We start from the raw sequence: 21,822 nt of genomic DNA, 5'->3' as shown, positions 1-21,822 counted from the left end.
ATTCATTTGAGGGAGAGAGAGAGCATGAGCTGGGAGAGCAGCAGGCAGAGGGAGAGGGAGAAGCAGACTCCCTGCTGAGCAGAGAGCCCCATGCTGGGCTTGATCCCAGGGCCCCGGGATCCTGACCTGAACTGAAGGCAGATGCTGAATGGATTGAACCACACAATTGTCCCCTCTTAACTCTGAAATATTTCATCATTTGGATGTAAGCCTCTGTTTACTGATTGACTAAGAGGCTCATTGAGACTGTGTAGCTCACATGCTGTCTGTGGGGGACTTGCTTCCAATATGGATGCTTCATTATTCCTTCCTTCAGCCAGATCAAAGTTAACAATAGAATGACACTATAATCCAGCAATTGTACTACTACTACTACTACTACTACTACTACTACTACTACTATTTTCCCAAAGAACACAGAAATACTAATTCAAAGGGGTACCTGCACCCTGATGTTTATAGTGGCACTATCTGTAATAGTTAAATTATGGAAACAGCATAAGTGTTCATCAACTGCATAAAGAGGTGAGATATCTATCTATCTATCTATCTATCTAATAACTTGAACATAAAAGAGATTTACAGCCATTTACAAGGATGCTGCTGGAGCTAGAGTGCATTATGCCAAGTGAAATAAGTCAGAGAAAGGGAAATACCATATGATTTCACTCGTATGTGGAATTTAAGAAACAGAACTAATAAGCAGAGGGAGAAAAGAGAGAGAGAGGCAAACCAAGAAACAGACCCTTTACTGTAGAGAACAAACTGATGGTAACCAGCAGAGAGGTGGGGTGGGGGATGAGAGAGGTAGGGAGGTTTATGGACTTGTTAGCGACTTGTTAGGGACTTCTCCTTGTTATGATGAGCAATGGGGCTTGTACTGAAGTCTTGAATCACGACATTGTACACCTGTAAGTAATATTGGACTGTATGTTAACTAACTGGAATTTAAATACCAACTTAAATAAATACAAGGCATGGTAATGTGGATTCCTTTCTTTACTGCTCTGCGAGAATGCTCTAGTTTCTTTATATTTGGGATTTGGGGTTGGGTTGTATGTGACAAGGTGGGGGCAGCGTTGACAAATATGTCATCTGGTTGTTGCCTAATAGAGTATACCGGTAGGCATTTCAAAAATGTTGTGGATAACTGAAAAATAATAGCTAGCATTAATTTAGAATTTGTCATGTCAGAAGTAGTGTTTTTTGCTTTCTGTAGGTTATCTCACTTAATACTAAAACAAGCCTTTTAGTTAAATGCCACTATTATACCCTTTTACAGATAAGGAGATAAATCAGAGAGCAAGTATCTGAAGGCAATAAAGTCAGTGATTGACAGCCTGGATTTGACCTAAGGTCATATGACTTTATAATGAGTGCAGATTATTATAATGTTATTTTGCCTTCCTGAGAATGAATGGGTGAAAAAAATAGCCATGATTTTCCTTAAAGTCAAACTTATCTTGAAAACTTAGCTGGGATAGTTGGATGAGACTATGCTCCACTCATCTTACTGAATGCGTTTTTAGGCAGGTTGGACTTGAACATCTGCCTAGAGTACCACAATCATGTTTAAACTTGGATTTTGTTTCAAAATTTATTAGAAAATAGACTGTGGGAATGAATGAAAGATATACACTGGTATCATATTTTTTTGAAATAAATGTATTAACACATTATTAAGTTATATGAATTGTGATTATTTATCATGCTTCTGATTGAAGGCACCAGCTACAATATTATCGTTATAAAAATAATAACTCAGCTCTTGATTGTATGTTTATGTCAAAAGCCCCATTGAGATTTGGAATGCTGATGACCCAAATTCAATAAAAGAAGGCTTTATTCATTTATATTCAGTAAAATAGTATTAGAAGATGATACATTCCCTCCTCCTTATGGTTAGCAATTTGGGTCTCATGATCCTCTATTAAATTTATTATTTGTTGGGATATAATTTGCAAAGATTCTGTGTTTAGCATTAGTGTCTCTGTTTCAGCTTTTATTATAAATTATGGGTTCACGCTCAGATGGTGAAAATATACACTTCTGGAAATAATCACAGTAAATGGGTACATACACAGCAACTGCCAAGTTTGAAAAGGGGCTGGTCCAATGGGCGGGAGATGATAGTGTTTATTGACACCAGGGCTTGAACTTTTGCGGAGTGTCGGTGTCAGGAATCAAGAGGTCATCACTGCATCCTTACTCTCCTTAACTCTTGCTCATGTGTTATATTCTACACGATGAACGGCAGCATGTGGCAAAATGCATGATTGGAGCCAGGAAATTTGGCCCCTGGTTAGAATGGATCCCTAAGACAGACCTAGTGCTGAATGGAAGAATAGTAAGAGTTCTCATTATTTGAGTCACATGTGAACAGTATGCTGTAGTCTTAAATGTGGATATTGTATTTTATTTTTTAATGTTTCTTTATTTAAGAGAAAGAGAGAGAGAGCAAGCAAGCAAGCAGGGAGGGGTAAAAGGAGAGAGAGGGAGGGAATGGTCAAGCAGACTCCACACCCAGCGCCCAGTGTGAGCTCATTCTTAGTACCCTGAGATTATAACCTGAACCGAAATCAAGAGTCAGCCAACTAACTGACTGGGCCACCCAGGCACCCCTAATTGCCGATATTTTAATTCTCATATTGAGTCTGGATGGTGGGCAGGGGTGAGGGTTAGATGCCATGAACTCTATGTTAAGGTTCCAAAGCCACATGTGCCCACTGTTGGGCATCAAAACCTTGCCCTTCTTAGTATATATGGAACCCATATAAGGAAGTTAGTATTTGTCTTGGTCTAGTGTCTACCGCAACTTTCTTTATTTTGATGAGGTAGTTTAGTTTTCTCAGGAAACATGAGCTCTTTGATTTAGGGATCTGGAAAGGCCACAGTGATAGAGACCTTCTGAGGAAATGTCAACTTACATCCTACTTCCATTTGGAAATTCTGACTTTAACATTGAATGTACCTTAACTGAACTCTTTGCCCTTAATCCAATTGTATTAACATCATAGGTATAATTGGTTACAAGGCTAATGAGAACCTCCTTATATCTCCTAGATAGAACATCACTCTCTTTGAAGATCTTACTCTGTATAGAACATGAGCACTTCAACCATTTAGATACATTTATCCAAGGAAAGTCCAGCTTGGACCAATTGATAGACAACACGTTGAAATTGTAAATATGTGTAAATGGAAAAGAACATGGAGGCTGATGTAAGGCCCGGGTTTTTTTGTTTTGTTTTTTAAGATCTTATTTACTTATTTATTTATTTGTCGGAGAGAGAGAGAGAGAGAGAGTGCACAAGCAGGCAGAAGCAGAGAGAGAAGCAGGCTCCCCACTGAGCAAGTATCCCGATGTGAGGTTCAATCCCAGGACTCTAGAATCATGACCTGAGCCGTAGGCAGCAGCTTAACTGACTGAGCCACTCAAGCGTCGCCGGTCTGGATATTAACACTTAGGACGAGCTGTGTAGCCTTGGTCATATCTTGTCACCTCACTGAAACATCAGCTTCTAAATGTTTAAAAATGATGCATTTCAGGCAGACCCTTTAAAATTATCTTGAGGATTATATGAGACGACGCATGGAAAATATTTTTATACTGTTTTCCTGGCAGCTCAGACGGAGCCAAACAGAGCTTGCTAAATGAAAACAAAAACGGGAATTTTTGAAATTCACAAAGGGGGGAGATTATGATTAATTAAAAAGTTAAGTTTCTTTAGAGTGTTTTCCCATCACTCCATTTTCAATACAAGCATCAATTCAACACTGCTCAACTCGCCAGCCTCTCTAGAGGGATCCTGTTTTCCTGGCAGAGGTTTGATAAATTTGGTGACCTAGTGATATGTGGATTATATTTTAACAAAGGGATCAGCAGCTCATCCAAGTACCTTTGACTCTAGAGGGAAATAACACTTTGAGGTGGAAACCTGCAATATACTTGGACATCTGCATAATGACTGAAATTAGCATAGGTTTACATAGTACACTACTCCATTAGAATTTTGATGACTTGGAAAGGAACAGAAGGTTGTAAATTTCCTAAGGGAAAGTCTCTGGGGGTGTGAAGTCTCGAAGCAAAAATCAGCCCCATGTCAGAAGCATGTTGTGAATGACTAGAAGGACAGAAAAATGACAAACGTGTGGCATTTTTTCCTTGCAGAAAGGGAACGGTTGCTGCTGGTATGATCTAGTACTTTGAGGGATGCTAGGAACCTCCCTCTGCTCTCCTTGTTGAGAGGGGATGTAGTATAAGGCTGTTTATTAGATACCTGTGATCGTAATTTCCTCCTCCTAGCAATGTTGTAGGGAGGGAGAGGAAGCAAGTAAGGAACAGGAAGAAGACAAAAATGGTACGGGAGGAAAGGGAGACTAGAGGAGGGGACAAAGGCTAGGAGCGTTGGGATGAGATGAGCAAAAAAGGAAGAAAAGCATGGAATCTTGCTTGGGATTGTGGTTTAGTGGTCATGGGGGTGTGACCCTAAAAGTTTTGGGACTGATGTGTGTGGCCCATTCTCTTAGGTGACTAGTCCCAGATAAGTGGAAAGATGCACAGAAGGGAGAAGCAGGAGATGTTGAGGCAGGACCTGCTCCTAGCTGGATCGAAGATTAAAGAGAATCACTCTGCTTCCCCAAACTCCTTTTTCCCAGCTATAAAATGAGGACACTGGGCTGTGTGATCTTGCTATCTCTTTCTATTCTAAAGTGATGGGATTTTTTTTTTAACATCACTATCATGGAGCCTCATTTTTCTTATCTGTAAAAATGGGAAGAATGCCTACCTCACAAGGTGACTTTGAGGATTTAAAGATAACAAGTGAGAGCCTTTTCCTATACAAATCTACTTGTTTCCTGAATTCAGTTATTAAGAGTTTATAGAATGAATTCAGATAGTGAAGGGGATAGCCCTGTTTGAATCTATTTGAGTTCACTGTTTCATATAGCAAGGGGTGAGTTTTGGATAGTGAGGGTTTATATGTTTTTAGTGCCTGGATATCTATGCAGACACCTTGCATATAGCCCGTACTCAATAAGGATTAATCCTGGTCTCCTTGACCTTGAGGATAAAGACAGCTGTGTTTAGCTTTGCACCCTTAGCTTATAGCACAGTATCTAATCGCCAGGAATGTCTGTCCTGTGTTCTTGGCCCTCAGGCTCATGGGACCCTGCTGAGACTTGGGTCAGCTAAGCAAAACGTACTTAACAATAGGTATGCCCTATAGAGTTGGAGTAATGAGTGGTACGAGATTAGGAATACTGAAACTGATGTGCGAATGTAGGTGAAACGAGCTTCTTCCACAGGTGCAGAGAAGTTAGTTGAGTCTCTGCTAGACAGGGTAAAACTTTTGTGTTTATAGAAAAGAATTATTTTATCTATTTTATTTTATTATTGTTATTTATATAAAAGCTACTAGCCCAACGTCAGGCCCCTGGTAACTTCTTAAATATTGAATTCCTTGTCACCTTCTGAGGACATGCAATCACAAGCATATTTTAGTCAAATCTATTATACTGGGTCCTAATCAATAATTTTTTATTAAGATTTTGCCATTCATCTGGTGTACTTCTGCTAAGTGTAATTGTAGATACCAAGCCACATTAACACACAGTACAGTTTTTAAAAGAGAAAAATCTTTATTCCCATCACTTTCTTTTACAAATAATAAAAATGGTTAAAAAAAATAGTGTGAGTTATGGGTGTTAAAATATCTAAACTATCAACCTGTATTTATTCAGGTTATAAACTAACTTATAAACTATCAACCAGTATTTACTCAGCATTTTATATGCTAAATATATCCTTTAATTCTGTGTGTGTGTGTGTATGTGTGTCTGTGTATGCTTTTATAGGCGTTACTGGAAGAACAGAGATAACCCATGTGGAGTAATAGTATGGAAATATCCTGAAACTCCTTCAGAGTCTAAATAAACTGACTGGATTGGAGTTTCACAAGCAAGGAACCTGGTCCATGGGCAATTTGCTGCAGGTAAGTGAGAGGTATAATTTACTCTGTTAGAATCCCTCAAAGATTCATTGGCTATGGGGCTGTTAATTGCATTTCAGATGATTATAATGTTCATTTGGTACAGCTGACAGCTTCTCTTCCCTCCCAAACGTACACATGTGGATGCCAACATATGGCTAAATATCTGGTCATTTCATCTTGCTCATTTGGGCTTCAGTCAGTTACAAAAGGAGGAAGCAGGAGGAAAAAAGTACCCACCCCATAAAACTTTTACTAGCTGTGATTTCTGTGGAGGGGTGGGAGTCAGACTCGCTGTTCATGGAGCAGATGTTCCTCCAAAGTGCCTGGGAGTTGAAAGAGTGGCAGATTGGGCTGCCCAGGATTCAGAATGAAACAAGCAGACAACTGGCGATGCCCCCCACCTTCTCTTTTGAAAAGGGGGGCAGCCGTGAGGTCATTAATATGGAACAAAGTGTTTGGGAAAGGTAGCAGGCTTTTTATTCTTCCTTTGAAAACCCGGTGAGATTGGAATGCTGGATGTGGTCACAGCATGAAAATAGTTGCTGTTGGGCTGATGGGAAAGTTGAACTTGTCTAAATGAACCAGTGGGGAGGCATGAAAGTCCAAGTGACTCCTACAAGTGGCAGTTTGTGAGCTGGGGCGTGCGTTGTGGCATCTCCTTCTGCTTCCTGTCGGACCATCAATGGTCAAGGCGACGTGAGACTAGAAGTAAGAGCTGTCTAGCTCTGTTAAAGGGAAATAATAGGTTCATTCACCTGTGGTGTTTCACTGTGTTGAGGAGAAAAATAAAAGATCAAAGCCTGAATCTCTATCTTTGGCAAGAGAGATATTTGTACTTGCCATTTTAATTGGCAAATATTGACTCGAATCATTCATGCTGTTTTAAGGGGGAAAGAAGAAATGGTTGTAAGAACCTGAGATCACAGTTGAAGGTGGAATTGTTCATACATTTTCCTGTGAATATTTAGTCTTCGTAGGTTGCATATATAACAGCTATATGTCCTAAAGTCATAACTCAAGAGCTCCCTGGAACACAATTTTTCTTTCTTGCATCAACTCCATCACATTATGGAGACTAAGCCAATAGAAGACATGCTCTCTGTCTCTAAAGAGACCGCTCTGTTTTGAGAGTCATGTAAGAACACAGATATGGAGATGTTTTGTAGTGTGGAAAGTGCTTGCTAAACATGAGGAGGTAATGGTAAGAGTAAGTATTGTAGAGGAATGTGAACCAATAAAGAAAGGATTTGAGCTCTTTTTTGTTTTTAAGATTTTATTTATTTGTTTGAGAAAGAAATAGAGAGCAAGTGCATGAGCAAGGGGGGCAGAGGGACAAGCAATTGTGGAGTCTGTTGCAAGGCTTAATCCCAGGACCCTGAGATCACAACCTGAGCCGAAGTCAGATGCCTAACAGACTGAGCCATCCAGGTACCCTGTGAAGCTCTTTTCTTTTTTTCTTTTTTAAAGTGTATGTGATTGTCCCATTTCTTTGTCTTTAATCTTGGTCCTTCTATCTGTTCAGAAAGGGGGATGCTGTTTCCTTTCTTTTTTTCTTTCTTTCTTTTTTAAGATTTTATTTATTTGACAGAGAGCGAGACAATGAAGGGAGAACATAAGCCGGGGGAGGGGCATGGAAGAGGGAGAAGCAGTTTTTTCACTGAGCAGGGAGCCCGATCCTGGGGTCCATCCAAGGACTCTGGAATTATGACCTGAGCAGAAAGCAGACTCTTAACAACTGAGCCACCCAGGCACCCCTGGGATGCTATTTTAGTTAATATCGTTTGTTTATGGGGAAGAAAGACCTGTGTAAGTGAAAAGAGAATTATCTGGTAACATACATGGGCCAGAACTGAATCATAACTTGAAAACAAGGTGGGGAAAAGGCAGCGCTAGAATGTTCTCCTATTTTTGTTCTGTTCTCAAAAACAGAACACTTATCTCTCTGCAGCTCTACTTCTCCCTGAACTCCTATCCACCTCCTGCTTTTGATTGTTTTTCCTGGCACCGTGTTTGCCTATCTCATAATTTTGCCTTGCATGTAGTCTCTCATTGCCTTTCTCACTACTTTCCCTTTATTTGGCTTCAAACCCTGCCACGGATAGCCTACATCTGTTAGGCTGCACTCGGGAAACAGAAACTGTACCAGTTATTTTAACAGACACATTTTTTTTTTAATTTTTTCAATTTATTTATTTTCAGAAAAACAGTATTCATTATTTTTTCACCACACCCAGTGCTCCATGCAATCCATGCCCTCTATAATATCCACCACCTGGTTCCCCCAATCTCCCACACCCCCACCACTTCAAACCCCTCAGATTGTTTTTCAGAGTCCATAGTCTCTCATTGTTCATCTCCCCTTCCAATTTACCCCAACTCCCTTCTCCTCTCCATCTCCCCATGTCCTCCACGCTATTTGTTATGCTCCACAAATAAGTGAAACCATATGATAGTTGACTCTCTCTGCTTGACTGATTTCACTCAGCATAATCTCTTCCAGTCCCGTCCATGTTGCTACAAAAGTTGGGTATTCATCCTTTCTGATGGAGGCATAATACTCCGTAGTGTGTATGGACCACATCTTCCTTATCCATTCATCCGTTGAAGGGCATCTTGGTTCTTTCCATAGTTTGGCGACCATGGCCATTGCTGCTATAAACATTGGGGTACAGATGGCCCTTCTTTTCATGACATCTGTATCTTTGGGGTAAATACCCAGGAGTGCAATTGCAGGGTCATAGGGAAGTTCCACACATTTTAAGAATTATTAACCCGATACTGGAGAACTGGAAAGGCAAAAGGTGGCATTGAGGAATCACAGAAGTAGTCACTTCTATATTTGTTGCCCTGGTTTCAGGGACAGCAGGCAAGAGTTTGGGATGATTAGAAGTTGGAATACTGAAGAATGGATTTTGTACAGCTGGACTTCAGGAGTCTTGGGTGGCGGTGTTGCTTTAGAAGTTTAGGGGGTGGGGAGGACTCACATTGCTGAGATTTGTGTCTCTAACAAGGATTGTACCAGCTGGCTGTTGCTAGTGCCCCAGGAGCTCAGATTGGGGACCATATGCAGCTGGGACTCCAGAATATTGCGAGGGATCACTTCCAGCAAATACTGTAGCCTGAGAAACTAGAAGGGAGCCCACAGATGGGACCAGGTGGCAAAGGGGATATACTCTGCGGCGACCCAAGCCCCACCTCTCAAAACAAAATAGAGGAAGATGCATTTGATTGAAACGTAGTCATTTAATAATGACCACAATAAAAAAAAAAAAATTGGCGCAGGGCTATGCTGGACAGGTTTCCTTAAAATCAACTAAGGGCAGTTCTGTGATTACCATATAGTCCAGAGGCAAAATATGTGGATGTGATGTTATTGATGATTGAATTTTTAATGGTTTCATTGTGAAACAGCGTACATTAATGTGTAATTTTAAGAAATGACATTGGAGGTATTCCATGTACCTTGTTCCACTTTCCCTCTAGTGATAATTATCTTACAAAATTATAGGACAACAACTAGGATATCAAATTAGTACAGTCACAAGACAGAGCATTTCTATCATCACAAGGGGCCTTTCTCTTGTCCTTTTATAGCCACACCCACTTCATCCCCATCCCCCAATATTTGTCCTAAGCAACTTGCAACTACTGATCTTTCGGTTTCTATCATTTACTCATTACAAGAATGTTGTATAAATGGAATCATTTGGAATTGGCTTTTTTTTTTTTAAGATTTTATTTATTTGTTTGACACAGAGGGAGAGAAATCACAAGTAGGCAGAGAGGCAGGCAGAGAGAGAGCGGGAAGCAGGCTCTCCGCTGAGTAGAGAGCCCGATGCGGGACTCAATCTCAGGACCCTGAGATCATGACCTGAGCCGAAGGCAGAGGTTTAACCCACTGAGCCACCCAGGCGCCCCTGGAATTGGCTTTTTTTAAGCAATGTAATTCTCAGGAGGTTTACCTAAGTTATTGTACATAGTAATTCATTTTTTTTTAACTAAGTACTATTTCTGGGAAGGATATACAATAGTGTGTTTATGCAGTTGTTTCCAGTTTGGAGCTGTTATAAATACATTTGCTACAAAAATGAATGTACAGATTTTTGTGTGAAGATAAGATTTCATTTCGTTTCCCAAAAGTGAACTGCTTGATTATGTGACAGTTGCATATTTAGAATTTTTTTCCCTAGCTCTATTGTAATATAACTGACATACAACATTGTATAAGTTTAAGGTTTACAAACGGATGATTTGAGACAAGTGTATACTATGAACTGTTTACTTCTATAAGGTTAGTTAACAACATGCTATGTTTGAAATAATTGCCATTTTGTGGTGGTGGTGGTGAGAACATTTTAGATCTATTCTCTCAGCTATGCAAAACAGTATCATTAACTATAGTCATCCTGTTGTACCTGAGCTCTCCAAACCTTATTCATCTTGTAACAAAGTTTATACGTTTGGAGCAATGCCTCCTTATAACTTCCCACAACCCTTGGTAATAATCAATCTCCTATTTGTTTTATGAGTTCAGTGTTTTTCGATCATACAGTATTTGTCTTTCTCTATCTGACTTATTTTACTTAGCATAATGCCGTCAAGGTCTACCCATTTTATCACAAACAGCAGAATTTTTTATGACTAATATTTCATATATATGTATCTATATAGTTATATATGTTACTTATATATAATATGAAAAAAATTATAACATTTTCTTTATCCATTTATTGATTGACCCTTAAGTTGTTATCATGTCTTGGTTATTGTGACTAATGCTGCATTGAAGATGGGAGTGCAGACATTCAAGATACTTTCATTTTCTTTAGATAATATATCCAGAGGTGGAATTACTGGATCATATGGTAGTTCTGTTTTTAATTTTTGGGGGGCATCTGTATACTGCTTTCTACAGTGGCTGCACCAATTTATACTCCCATCATTGGTCCCCCAGGGTTTCCCTTTTCTCCTTATCCTTGCCAACACTTTTAGCTATACATTTTTTGTTTGTTTCTTTGTTTTTTTCAGGTTTTTTTTTTTTAAATAATGCAGGTATGAGGAGATCTCTCATTGTGGTTTTGATTTGCAACAGGAAAGCTAGAAAAAGATGCTCTCAACCAGGAAAGGAAGGACAGAGTGAGGAGTGAGTTACCCCAACCTTTTGGGACACTGCATAAAGGACTTACTGGGATGTGACCCCATCCAGAAACTGGCAAAGCTAACATGTATGGGGGTACCTAGGAACAAATATTTATGGCAGGGGCCCCAGGATCAGCCATGCGGTGGGAGGAACAGTGGTTTTAGTGACCTACTCTGCAGAAGACTTCATCAGCTTTTGCCACTAAGGAAACGAGACTCAGACAGCCTATGAATTTCAGTGGATTTAGCCCCACAGGTTTTCGTGTTTGCAGATGCCAGCTGTTCTGAGTTCTTTCCCGTTCCTGCCCACAGCATTCCTAGGCTGGGAGCCCCTGAGTCCCAAATGGTAGCCAGTCCTGTGCTTTGTGGCTGTGCAAATACATAATGCCAGTCTCGTCCCACTTGTTGATTTTTGTCTTTGTTGCTTGTGCTTTTGGTGTGATATCCACCCCCCGCCCAAAAAATGTTGCCAAGACCAATGTCAAAGAGCTTTTCCCTAATTATGTCATTGTGTCTTTATTTTCATTTCCCTAAAAACTAGTGATGCTTAAAATCATTTTTTTTGTGTGTGTTTATTTACTGTATGCATGTCCTCTTCAGGGAAATATCTGTTCATGTTTCTTATCCATTTTCTAATTGAATTGTTTGTTTGTTTTTAAGTTCTTTATTTTTTTTGAGAGAGAACATGAGCGGGGGGAGGGGAAAGAAAGGCAGAGGAGGAAGCAGACTCCCTGCCAATCAGAGGGACCAACACAGGGCTCAATCCCAGAACCCTGAGATCATGACCTGAGCAGAAGGCAGATGCTTAACCCACTGAGTCACCCCAGGCACCCCAGTATTTTAACTCTAGAGTTTTGAGAACTTCATTTTTTTTTCTTTTTTGTATATTCTTGGCACTAAGCTTTGTCAGATAAATAGTTTGCAAATGTTCTCTCCCATTTTTTAACTTGAGTTTTTACCCTCTACTAGGCATTCACAGAACAAAAGTTTTGAATTTTCATGATGTCCAGTTTTCCAGTTTTCCCCTTCATGGATCATGCTGTTAGTGTCCAGTCCAAGAATTCTTTGCCTACCCTCAGGTCCCAAAGGTTTCCTCTCATGTTTTTATTTTTTTCCAAAAAATTTTGTATTCTTACTTATTGTATGTAAGTACATAATCCAGTTGGAGCTAAGTTTTGTATAGGAGGCGAGACTTCAGTCAGATTTAACTTGATTGCCCATGGATGTGGACTTGCTCCTTTTCGAGTGGGTATCTATGGGTCGTCTCCTTCATTTCATTTGAAAACCTCCTGGTTTTTGATGTAATGACTAATTTGCACTCAAAATGCAGACATTGGGGACATTATATTATGGGACTCTATATCTTATTCAGAACTTCTGTATTCGCTGGCTCCTTCTGAAAGGTAGAGTTCACACCAGGGTGGAACAGAATTCATATTCCTTAATTGGCCTTTGTTGACACGTGAGTGGATTGGGGCTTTTCATTACTTCCGGGCAATAGTTTCAGCTCTCCCACTAGATGTCCATTGATACTTCCCTGGCTAGTATAGGAGTGCATGTAACCTCTACCCACTTGGCCACCACTGACAACGCGGGCCGAAGAGTGGCCTCATGCATGGCTGCTGGGTGGAGGTGAAAGTCATGACTGTCCCCATGGCCAATTCTGATACTACTGTGGCATGTCAGGAGAAGGTCCCCTTGTTACTGTTAGGTGGAGACAGTAGTCTGGGGGGTCTCTATGTCATTCCGACTGACAATGCAAGGGATACAGGGTGCCTTGTTGCTGCCTGGCAAGGATAAACATTCTGATGTCCTACCTGGCCTTCTCTGGTATCACCTTACTGGGAAGTTTGGGGGACATTTCATAGCTTGGTGAAGGTGAAAATCTAGGTCCACACTTGGATTTTGCTGGCCTGAGAGGGGATAGAGCTACGAGTCTTTTCTGTGATGTTCAGCTGGGTGAGAGTCTTGTCTCACGGTTTTCTTTCTTGCTAAGTCATGTTTTCTTTGTCTTTTGAATAGAGAGAGCAGGACTTTGTTGTTTCCTTTTTTTTTTTTTTTTTTTTTTTTTTTTTTTGTCTGGACCTGTCAGTTTTTCTGGGTCTCTGGTCTCTTCTACCTTAAATCTGGGATATATGAGGCAAAAGGAAAACCCAAGACCTCTCACCACTGTGTCCTCACTTGGATCTAAGTTTCAGAGATTGTCTGTCTCTTGATCTCCACCTTTCAAGGTCTTATGTTTTTCTTTCTTTTCTTCTTACTCGATGGGGTGAATAGGAAAAGGAAAATCTACTCTACATCCTGAAAGTGGTAGTCCCTTGGAAGCATTTTTGAAGATACTGCGATGGATCTATTTACATGACTAAATTTTAAAATATAATCAAGTCAGAACAAGCAAACAAGAAAACAAAACAAAAATCCAACTTTTCGCCAAATCCATTCCCCTGTATTTGGGCAGGAATACCTGCAAAAACCATCTTACAGAGATGATGGCTTCACATAGTAGGGACTTAAGGATAATTATGGAATGAAGGAATATTTGCTAAATGAATTAAATTAACAACTTTTCTCTTACCTGTTAGAGAATATGCTAGACACTAAGTAGGATAGGTAGGTCCCATACTACATACATGTCATATCATTGAGACCTAACTATCAAGTTATATAAAAACCATCCCCAGTGCTAAAATAGAAAGACTAACATAACTACACTATGTGTTCAGAAGTTGTCTTTCATCTCCTTAGAGTAAGGCAGTGTCTTGTTCATCTTTGCTGCTAGTGCCTGATGCTACACATTACTCATCATACATGACTTGCCCTAGAAATTTAGCAGAGGGAGGGAGCATGCTTTGAGATGCTGGAAGTAATCTGTCTCATATTCTCAATATGCAGTAACCTCTGCAGAAAAGGAGTTCTGTAGCATTTCTAGATAATATAGTCCCACATTTCACATTTCTTTAGCCAGTCAGGGAATTCTTAATGTCAATCCTCGTCCTATGAATGAGCCCAGGTGCTTATTGTTGTAGCCTTGGTGGAAGCAGAAGAAAGATAAGCACCTTTCTTCACACATACACTTTAAAATATTTAAGATAAGGTACCCCTCTATTTGTATTTTATGATACATGCTTTGAGCCCAAATAGCAACTGTGGTAACCTTGTGTTTTGCAATAGATGTAGACCGGTGGTCTCTGAGTCAAGTGTCAATGCCACCCATCCCATTATACATAAGAAAAAAATAACTACAAAGAAAAATAAAAAATAGCAACATGTGATACCAAAATGATTTAACATCGTTGCCCTTTAAGATAGGCATGAATTCTGTCCTTAAACATATAGCCCAAGGAGGTGCTCTGAATTTCATGGATTGGTTATAAAAAGTCTTTCAGGGTAGGTATCACATAGACAATGGCTTTCCAGTTTCCTAAGGAAAGGACTTTATCCACAAATACAAAAAAGAACCTTGACAGAAAGCGTGAAGTACCACCAGCAAATAGTTTAGCACTTTGCTCTTGGACTAGTGGACACTAGAGGCTTAGAGAAAGTGCAAGAACTCTGATGCTTTAAGAATCTTGATGGACCAGAAACAGACCATGCTTCATGCAAAGCAAAGGGCTTGCTGCAAAAGCTGAGGAGTTTACTGATTGACTACAGTTGAAAAGCGAACTTTGCAACCTACATCATAAAACACTTACTTAGAGGACATCAGCTTTGATTTTGTGTATTGATAAAGCAGGAGTGTACTTAGGGGGTTTTCTAAATAATGAATATTTACAGAATCCATTTTTTTAAAAAGCATCCTGGTTTTTGTTTGGTTGTTTTCATCTTAAAAAGCTTGCTCTTGGGGTGAAAAGCTTCCCATGAGTGCCTACTGCTATAAAATAAATAGGAAGAGTGTAATATGAAGTATGGTGAGTTCTACTTTATACAGTTTTCAGTAAGGACTAAGCCTATTAAAATAAAGAGATTATATTTATATTTGGTATTCTTATTTCATGGAAATGAAACTTTGATTTCCTCTTCACTTTACTATCTCCTCTATACAGAAAATCAGACTGAGAACAAGAATTTGGAAATCTATGGCAGAATTTTATCTGTCCTTTAAACTTCGTAGCTTCCACTAATTGAAATGATCAGAATACTATACAGTACTCAGCCTGGAAGATAATCCATATTAACAGAAAACTACCCTATTCTGTGGTTTTTTTTTTTAATTTTTTATTTTTTATAAACATATATTTTTATCCCCAGGAGTACAGGTCTGTGAATCACCAGGTTTACACACTTCACAGCACTCACCAAAGCATATACCCTCCCCAATGTCCATAATCCCACCCCCTTTATTCTGTGGGTTTTAATATTTACAAAGATTATTAGGTTTTAAAACTTTGTCATGCCTGGAGTAATTATTTCCTTTTAAATATGGTTTTATTATATTCAGAATTAAAATGTTATTTAAAATATATCTTGGTATTATTAAAAACAAAACTACTTTTATTCTTAGAAACTTTCAAACAAAGTAATGAAATATTAATCACTTTGTTAAGGAAGAAAGATTCTGTGATAGAACCTATTTAAATGTTGTAGTTTTTTCTTCTTCTTTCTTTAAGACCACAAAAGTAAAGATTTGGCTCATCTCTGTCTCTCTAGATCTTTAGAAGCTTCACGCCTTGAAGAAATATATTACATCTTTTTTTTAAAGGACTTATTATAATCAAGGCAGTAGTTTATGGGAAAAGACAAATCTAAAAAGTCCTATTTCAAAATCTTGCTTCCCAAACTAGAGTAAAACAAGAGAGGATAGGATTGAAAGGAATTTGACTTGTAAGAAATGGCAGGAAGCTGAGAGCCCATAAGCAATTTTTTAATAAAATATTAATTTTTATTTTCAAAGTTAAGGTCAAAATATAAAAGCTAATAAAGAAATTAAAGACATCGAAAAGTATGAGTAAAAGAGTGGCAGGCACCTTTTATTGCCATCCTCCTAAATATGAGTTGCAGAAAAATTTGCAGTTTTCCTGCAGTTTTTTACATGCTAAATCATGTAAGACAAGACTTAGCCATTTATTCTGAGCCACATGACCTAGTTGAAAGCTGAGAGGTGTTAGATAGGTAGACAATGCAGAGAACACAATCAGAGAGATTGCATCTTCTTGCCACATTCCAGCTTATCAAACATAATTTCAGAAGTTTCTAGGTATATGTGAAACACCTTTTGAAGGAAGAGTTGGTCCATGTCTCTGAAGTCTCCTATCCTGTCTGTCCCACTAGGTGAAATGATCACATTATTGGCAGGGCCTTGATTTTCTCAGGTTTTTTCTTTCCCCAATGACAAATAGGCTTAATAACATGAGAATCCCCTATGCTTGATTATTACATTTTACATCTTTAAAGCTCCATATTCATGTTGCAAACACAATGAAATATCTCTGCAGTAAAGTAAAATGCTTCACAGCGCACATTGACTGTTCAAGAAACCAAACCATAAACCAGAAATTTCAAGGCAGTAAAACAATTTTTGAGGCAACCATTCCATTCAACTGAATGGTATGCATCTATTTCAGAGAGCAGCTCCTAAATTCAATGCCTTGCACAGAGAAGGTACAGCAATAACAAATTTTTGAATGAATGGTTGTTTATTTCATACATTTGGAAATAACAAGGTAGAATCAATAGTGTGCTGGAAAACCAGCTCTCTGAAGAAAAACAATAACAAACAAACAAACAAACAAAAAAACACAAAAGCTCCGGTTTTTGATGTTTTCCCGTTTCTGTGGTGTAAATACTCCCTCTATGGCCTGTTTCCAAGAACCAATGTGATGTCACTGAACACAGAGGAGGAAAGAGATATTCTGCACAGAATATTCTCTTGCAAACTGGTACAAACTAGCTCCAGGATTCTGCTGGTAAGTTACTTGGCTTGTTTTCATGTGATTTGGCAAAAGAAAATCATAGCACCAGATTTCCTTTGGTTAATTAGCTGACATGGTATTGACAAAAACTGGAGGATTCCTTTTTTTTTTCTTTCCTTTTCTTTTCTGTTTTTTTTTTTTTTTTTTTCTCGGTAATGATAACAAAGTGTTACTTTTTTTCTAGTGGGTTACCTGCAGGAAGTAGGTTGTAAGAATGCCTCCCCAGGAGTGTGTGTGCTTTTGATAGCAAATAAAAACCAGTGAAGTCCTTGTGAATTTTCCTGAAGTTGAAAAAGAAATCTCTTTAACAAGGGCCACCTACTTTGGGCCTGGGAGCTGTTCAGCAGGCCTTGAAGATCCTTATTCTTAGCCACTACAAGCTCAGCAACTGGATATGAAAGCCCTAGGCACAGCACTCTTTTAGCAACATGGTATATTAAGTCTTAAAATTTATAAAATCCTTCCAATCCCCAGGATGCCCAACTACTTTTGAACTCAAGAAATTTAGTACATGGATGTATTATAAAAAATCTTGAAGATAGTTTAACTACAGTTGAAACAATCACTCATTATAGAACTTCTATGGACCAAACCCTGTGCTGCCCATTTTTACACACACACACACACACACACACACACACACACTTGTATTTATATAAAATTTATATATTAAACATAAAAATAATAAATATAAATGCATATATTTTTACTTAATTCATGTGCCTTTACACTTTGTGGTAAAAACAGAAATTCTTCCACTTTATGAAGAGTGAAAATGGCATCCCACAGGTTATTAAAAATAATATTTTAATAACAATGACAGTCATCATCTGTTTCATATCTACTATGTCGTAGGCATTTCATATTTACCATTTTAATCAGTATTCTTCATGCTATTTATGCTCTATAGATGAGGTAAATGAAGCTGATACTGAGAAAAAGTTATGCATGAGATCAAGGGGTATTAAGTTAGGAAGAGTTGAATCATCACAAGTCCATATTTCTCTAAATCCATTGTTTGCCTTGTATTAATTCAGTCATCCCACATGTGTTTATTGAGTACCCACTGTGATTCAGGCACTGTTCTTGGCTTTGGGGATACAATAAAAAGCAAACACAAATTCCAGCTCTTCTTTATCCACATTTTAGTCAGCATAGACAGTCAACAAAGAAAGAAGTATAATAAAAATACTATCAAACGAGTATTATGCCAGATGGTGGTAGGCTCTATAGAAAACTATAAAGGAGGGAAGGAACAAATTATACTGGTGTGGGAGTGCCTTGCCATTTTAAATGGAGAATCAAGGGAAGGCATCACAAAGGAAGTAAGCAAAACCCAAAGGAGGTGAGAGACTGAAGCATGCAGATATCTGGGAGCACAGATGCTCAGGTGGAGGAAATGAGGGGAGAGGCCAGGAAGTGAGAGCATGCTTAGTGCATTTGGGGAACACCAAAAGCTACAGAACAGTGAAGCAGAGCAAGGGAGGGAGAAGGGATGGAACTGGGGTACTGCAAGTGGGGTATGTGGGTTAGGATGCTAGATTCCTCTGGCTTCTGTGGGGAGTATAGACTGAAGAGTGAGGAGTGGAGTGAGTGAGTGAGTGAGGAGAGAAGAAGAAAGAACAATTAGTAGGCTGTTGCAAAATTCATGCGAAAGATGATCGTTTCTTACAGCATGACGATAGAGGCACACGTGGTAAGAATTGGTTGGATTCTGAGTATGGCTGGAGTATATATAATTTTTGAGATGCTTCAAGGTAGGATGGGAAAGAGCAAAAGTAAGCATAATGCTAAAGTTTTTGGATGGGATAAATGGAAGTTTCAGTTTTCATTTATTGAAAATGGGCAGGGCCTTGGAAAGGGAGATTTGGGGTAGAAGATGAGCTTGTCTAAAATATGGTAAGTTTAAAATGGAGGGGAATGCAAGAATAAAATAATATCTAACTTCAAAGTATAATTATAAGTTTTATTAAGTTAATGTATATGAGAAGACTATCAATGTTGGTTAGCTCTTTTTTCTTCATCCTAGTCTCAGTAGGGTGGTATAATTGTGTCAAGACTAAGATTTAGAGAGTAGCTATAATAGAATCAGTAGACCATGGGTAACTTATTTCATATACAGAGGAACAGGGTTTTTTTGTTTTTGTTTTTGTTGTTTTGTTTTGTTTGTTTTTGTTTTGTTTTGTTTTTACTTTGGCTTAAAATCTCAGAACAGGCTGGTGTGTGCTTGCGGATACAGAGTTTCTCAGGCTAGAAGGAAGACTCAAGACAGAAGAAGATAGCATGGGGTTGGCCCTGTTGAAGTCATTTCCAAACATCTGGAGTTGTTAAGAAATTAAATGGAAGAATCTGGCAGCCTGCAGGAGAAAATAACACCAGGTATGAGCTATGCCGCTCTGGGTCAGCAGCTAACATCAGGTGCAGAGTTAAGGAAGTTCTACCTCAGACACAGTGTGACGTTGTCACCTGAAGATAGAAGGGGGTCATAAGAAGAAGATGGTGTGTCAGAGCAACATTCTCAGTGTGCTCACTGCCAGATGGAAGTTGTTATACAACCTCTTGACCAAGATGAGAGTGAGTGGACATTTCCTAAGGCAAGACTTCCAAGAGGTTCTTAGAAACACCATTGGGCATCTTCATGAAATATGTGAATTTTTGATTCAGAGAAAATTAGAAAGTATCTCCTCTACCCATTAATGAGGCCTAATTTTTCACGCATTGGTTGGGGATGCCAAAGGTTATTCCTGTTGTATGTCATAGAGGACAGCCATTTCTCCAAGCAACCCTGGTGTGGTAGATGGTGACCTGGCCATCTGGAGGCATAAGGGACCCCTGTGGGAATTTTGGTAGTTAAATCCCAATGTCACTTTTCCATGCTGAGCCATTATATGCTCCTTATATGCCATTCTGTGGTTTTCTTACACTTTAGAGATTTAGTTGGTTTTACTTTACTTTCTGAGATGTTGTTACCTATGTCTTTATCCTCATAATTCATCTTAAGATGGTAAAGTTTTCCTGACTCTAATTTTACTTACTCTTTCTGTAAAAAGGATTTAGTGCTCTTGTCTGAACTTCCCTTAACCATAAGCCATATTCCTTAGGCTGAGTGTCTTGGGCCCCTGCTATTAGTCTATCCTAGATACTTCCTTTCACACAACGCATAGAGACATGCTGGCAGCTGGCTGTTGAAATAGATGTCTTGTGGAAGAGTACCTCCTTCGCTTTACTAACACACCCTAGTTGAGTAGTGACTACCAGGTGTTGTTTACTATGTTTTATCTAGAGGCAGGGTCACCCTAGGCCCTACCAGGTTGCCCCATGGTCTAAGGGGTCCATGTTTTGCTGCTAATCCATGCTGAGGCACAGCAGATAAGGCACACTCTCCTTTTCTCACATCTGCTTTTTACTCATTTATGGCCCCTTGTCTCTATTTCTGCTTTCAGATATCAGCCTTTTCCTCAATATCTGGGGCAAATATCTTCCTAATGAAGCAACTCCGGATGTCCCCCTGTGGAATATGTGCTCCCTGGATTGTCACTGCGTTCTTGTAGACATGTCTTATAGCATCTTATATGTACCTCTTTATGTGTGTGTGTATGTTCTTCCCTTACTACTTGAAGATTAGCTCCTTCCTTACAGCCTGAACAATAAGCATCACTTAGCTCTCCAAAGCCTGGGAATCCCTAGGGCAGCTGAGAAAGTTAATGAGACCCATAGGCTGGGAGTCTGGGATGTATTAGGAAAGGCTTAAGAAAAATCTCCCTGTAGACAACTAGCTTTAATTATAATTGAGATTTAAATTCATTTCAGTAACATACATTCACTTAGGGTAATAGAGCTCAAGGTCGCGAATGTTATCGTAGATTACCAGGATGAAACAGGCAAGAGAAGAAAGGGCTGGTAAATATTAGCAGGCCATTAAAGCCATAAGTTTGATTTATTTTATTATTATGCTATTTGGATGAGTTGGGGTGTTGGGACTCTTTTTGCAAGACTGCCTTAGGACTTGAGGAAAAGTCTATGAGCCAAAGACTAAACCTTTCAACTTGTAGCAACTTGATAACATCTTATAATTAGCCATGGACTCCCTTCGCCTTTTAAAAAGTTACCTATTTAAAAAAATAAAAAATAAAAAATTATTGAGAATGAGATCAGATGAATCAAAAGAAATAGAATCCACATTTTGTTGCTAGCCATAAACATAAAAACAAAGCACTTATCTCTAAAGCAAACTCTGTCCAAATGCTGGTATAAACACCCTGTTTTTCAGACTTAATGGGAATGTTGTGTTTAACTCCACATATACAGTGCTAAGACTTAACTATTTGACTCAGGTGGTTTTTCACAGATCAGTTGAGAAAGCAACATACTTATTTAATAAAATCCAAAAGCCCTGAAAACAACTTTCTTTAATCTGTAATAAACTGAAACATATATATATATATATATATATATATATATATATATATATATATGAATTTGCAGTATCTTCAATCAAGCTCCTTTCAGCATAAGCCCATCAACAGATGAATGGATCAAGAAGATGTGGTATATATACACAATGGAATACTATGCAGCCATCAAAAGAAATGAAATCTTGCCATTTGCAACAACATGGATGGAACGAGAGCGTATCATGCTTAGCGAAATAAGTCAAGCAGAGAAAGACAACTATCATATGATCTCCCTGATATGAGGAAGTGGTGATGCAACATGGGGGCTTAAGTGGGTACGAGAAGAATCAATGAAAGAAGATGGGATTGGGAGGGAGACAAACC

The 21,822-nt window shown here is 38.9% G+C and overlaps 1 long non-coding RNA gene across 1 annotated transcript; it reads left to right on the top strand.

Annotated features, from left to right (window-relative positions):
* Positions 1–5,865: 5,865 nt before the first annotated feature.
* LOC132008078 (uncharacterized) lies at positions 5,866–21,422 on the top strand. Its single transcript, XR_009401537.1, has 3 exons — positions 5,866–5,996; positions 19,255–19,423; positions 20,488–21,422. It is a non-coding gene; the product is annotated as an uncharacterized LOC132008078 (long non-coding RNA).
* The last annotated feature ends 400 nt before the right edge of the window (positions 21,423–21,822 follow it).

This window comes from Mustela nigripes, unplaced genomic scaffold, assembly GCF_022355385.1.
Source record: "Mustela nigripes isolate SB6536 unplaced genomic scaffold, MUSNIG.SB6536 HiC_scaffold_35, whole genome shotgun sequence".
Lineage (NCBI taxonomy): Eukaryota > Metazoa > Chordata > Mammalia > Carnivora > Mustelidae > Mustela > Mustela nigripes.
This window is presented reverse-complemented; position numbering and strand designations above follow the sequence as displayed.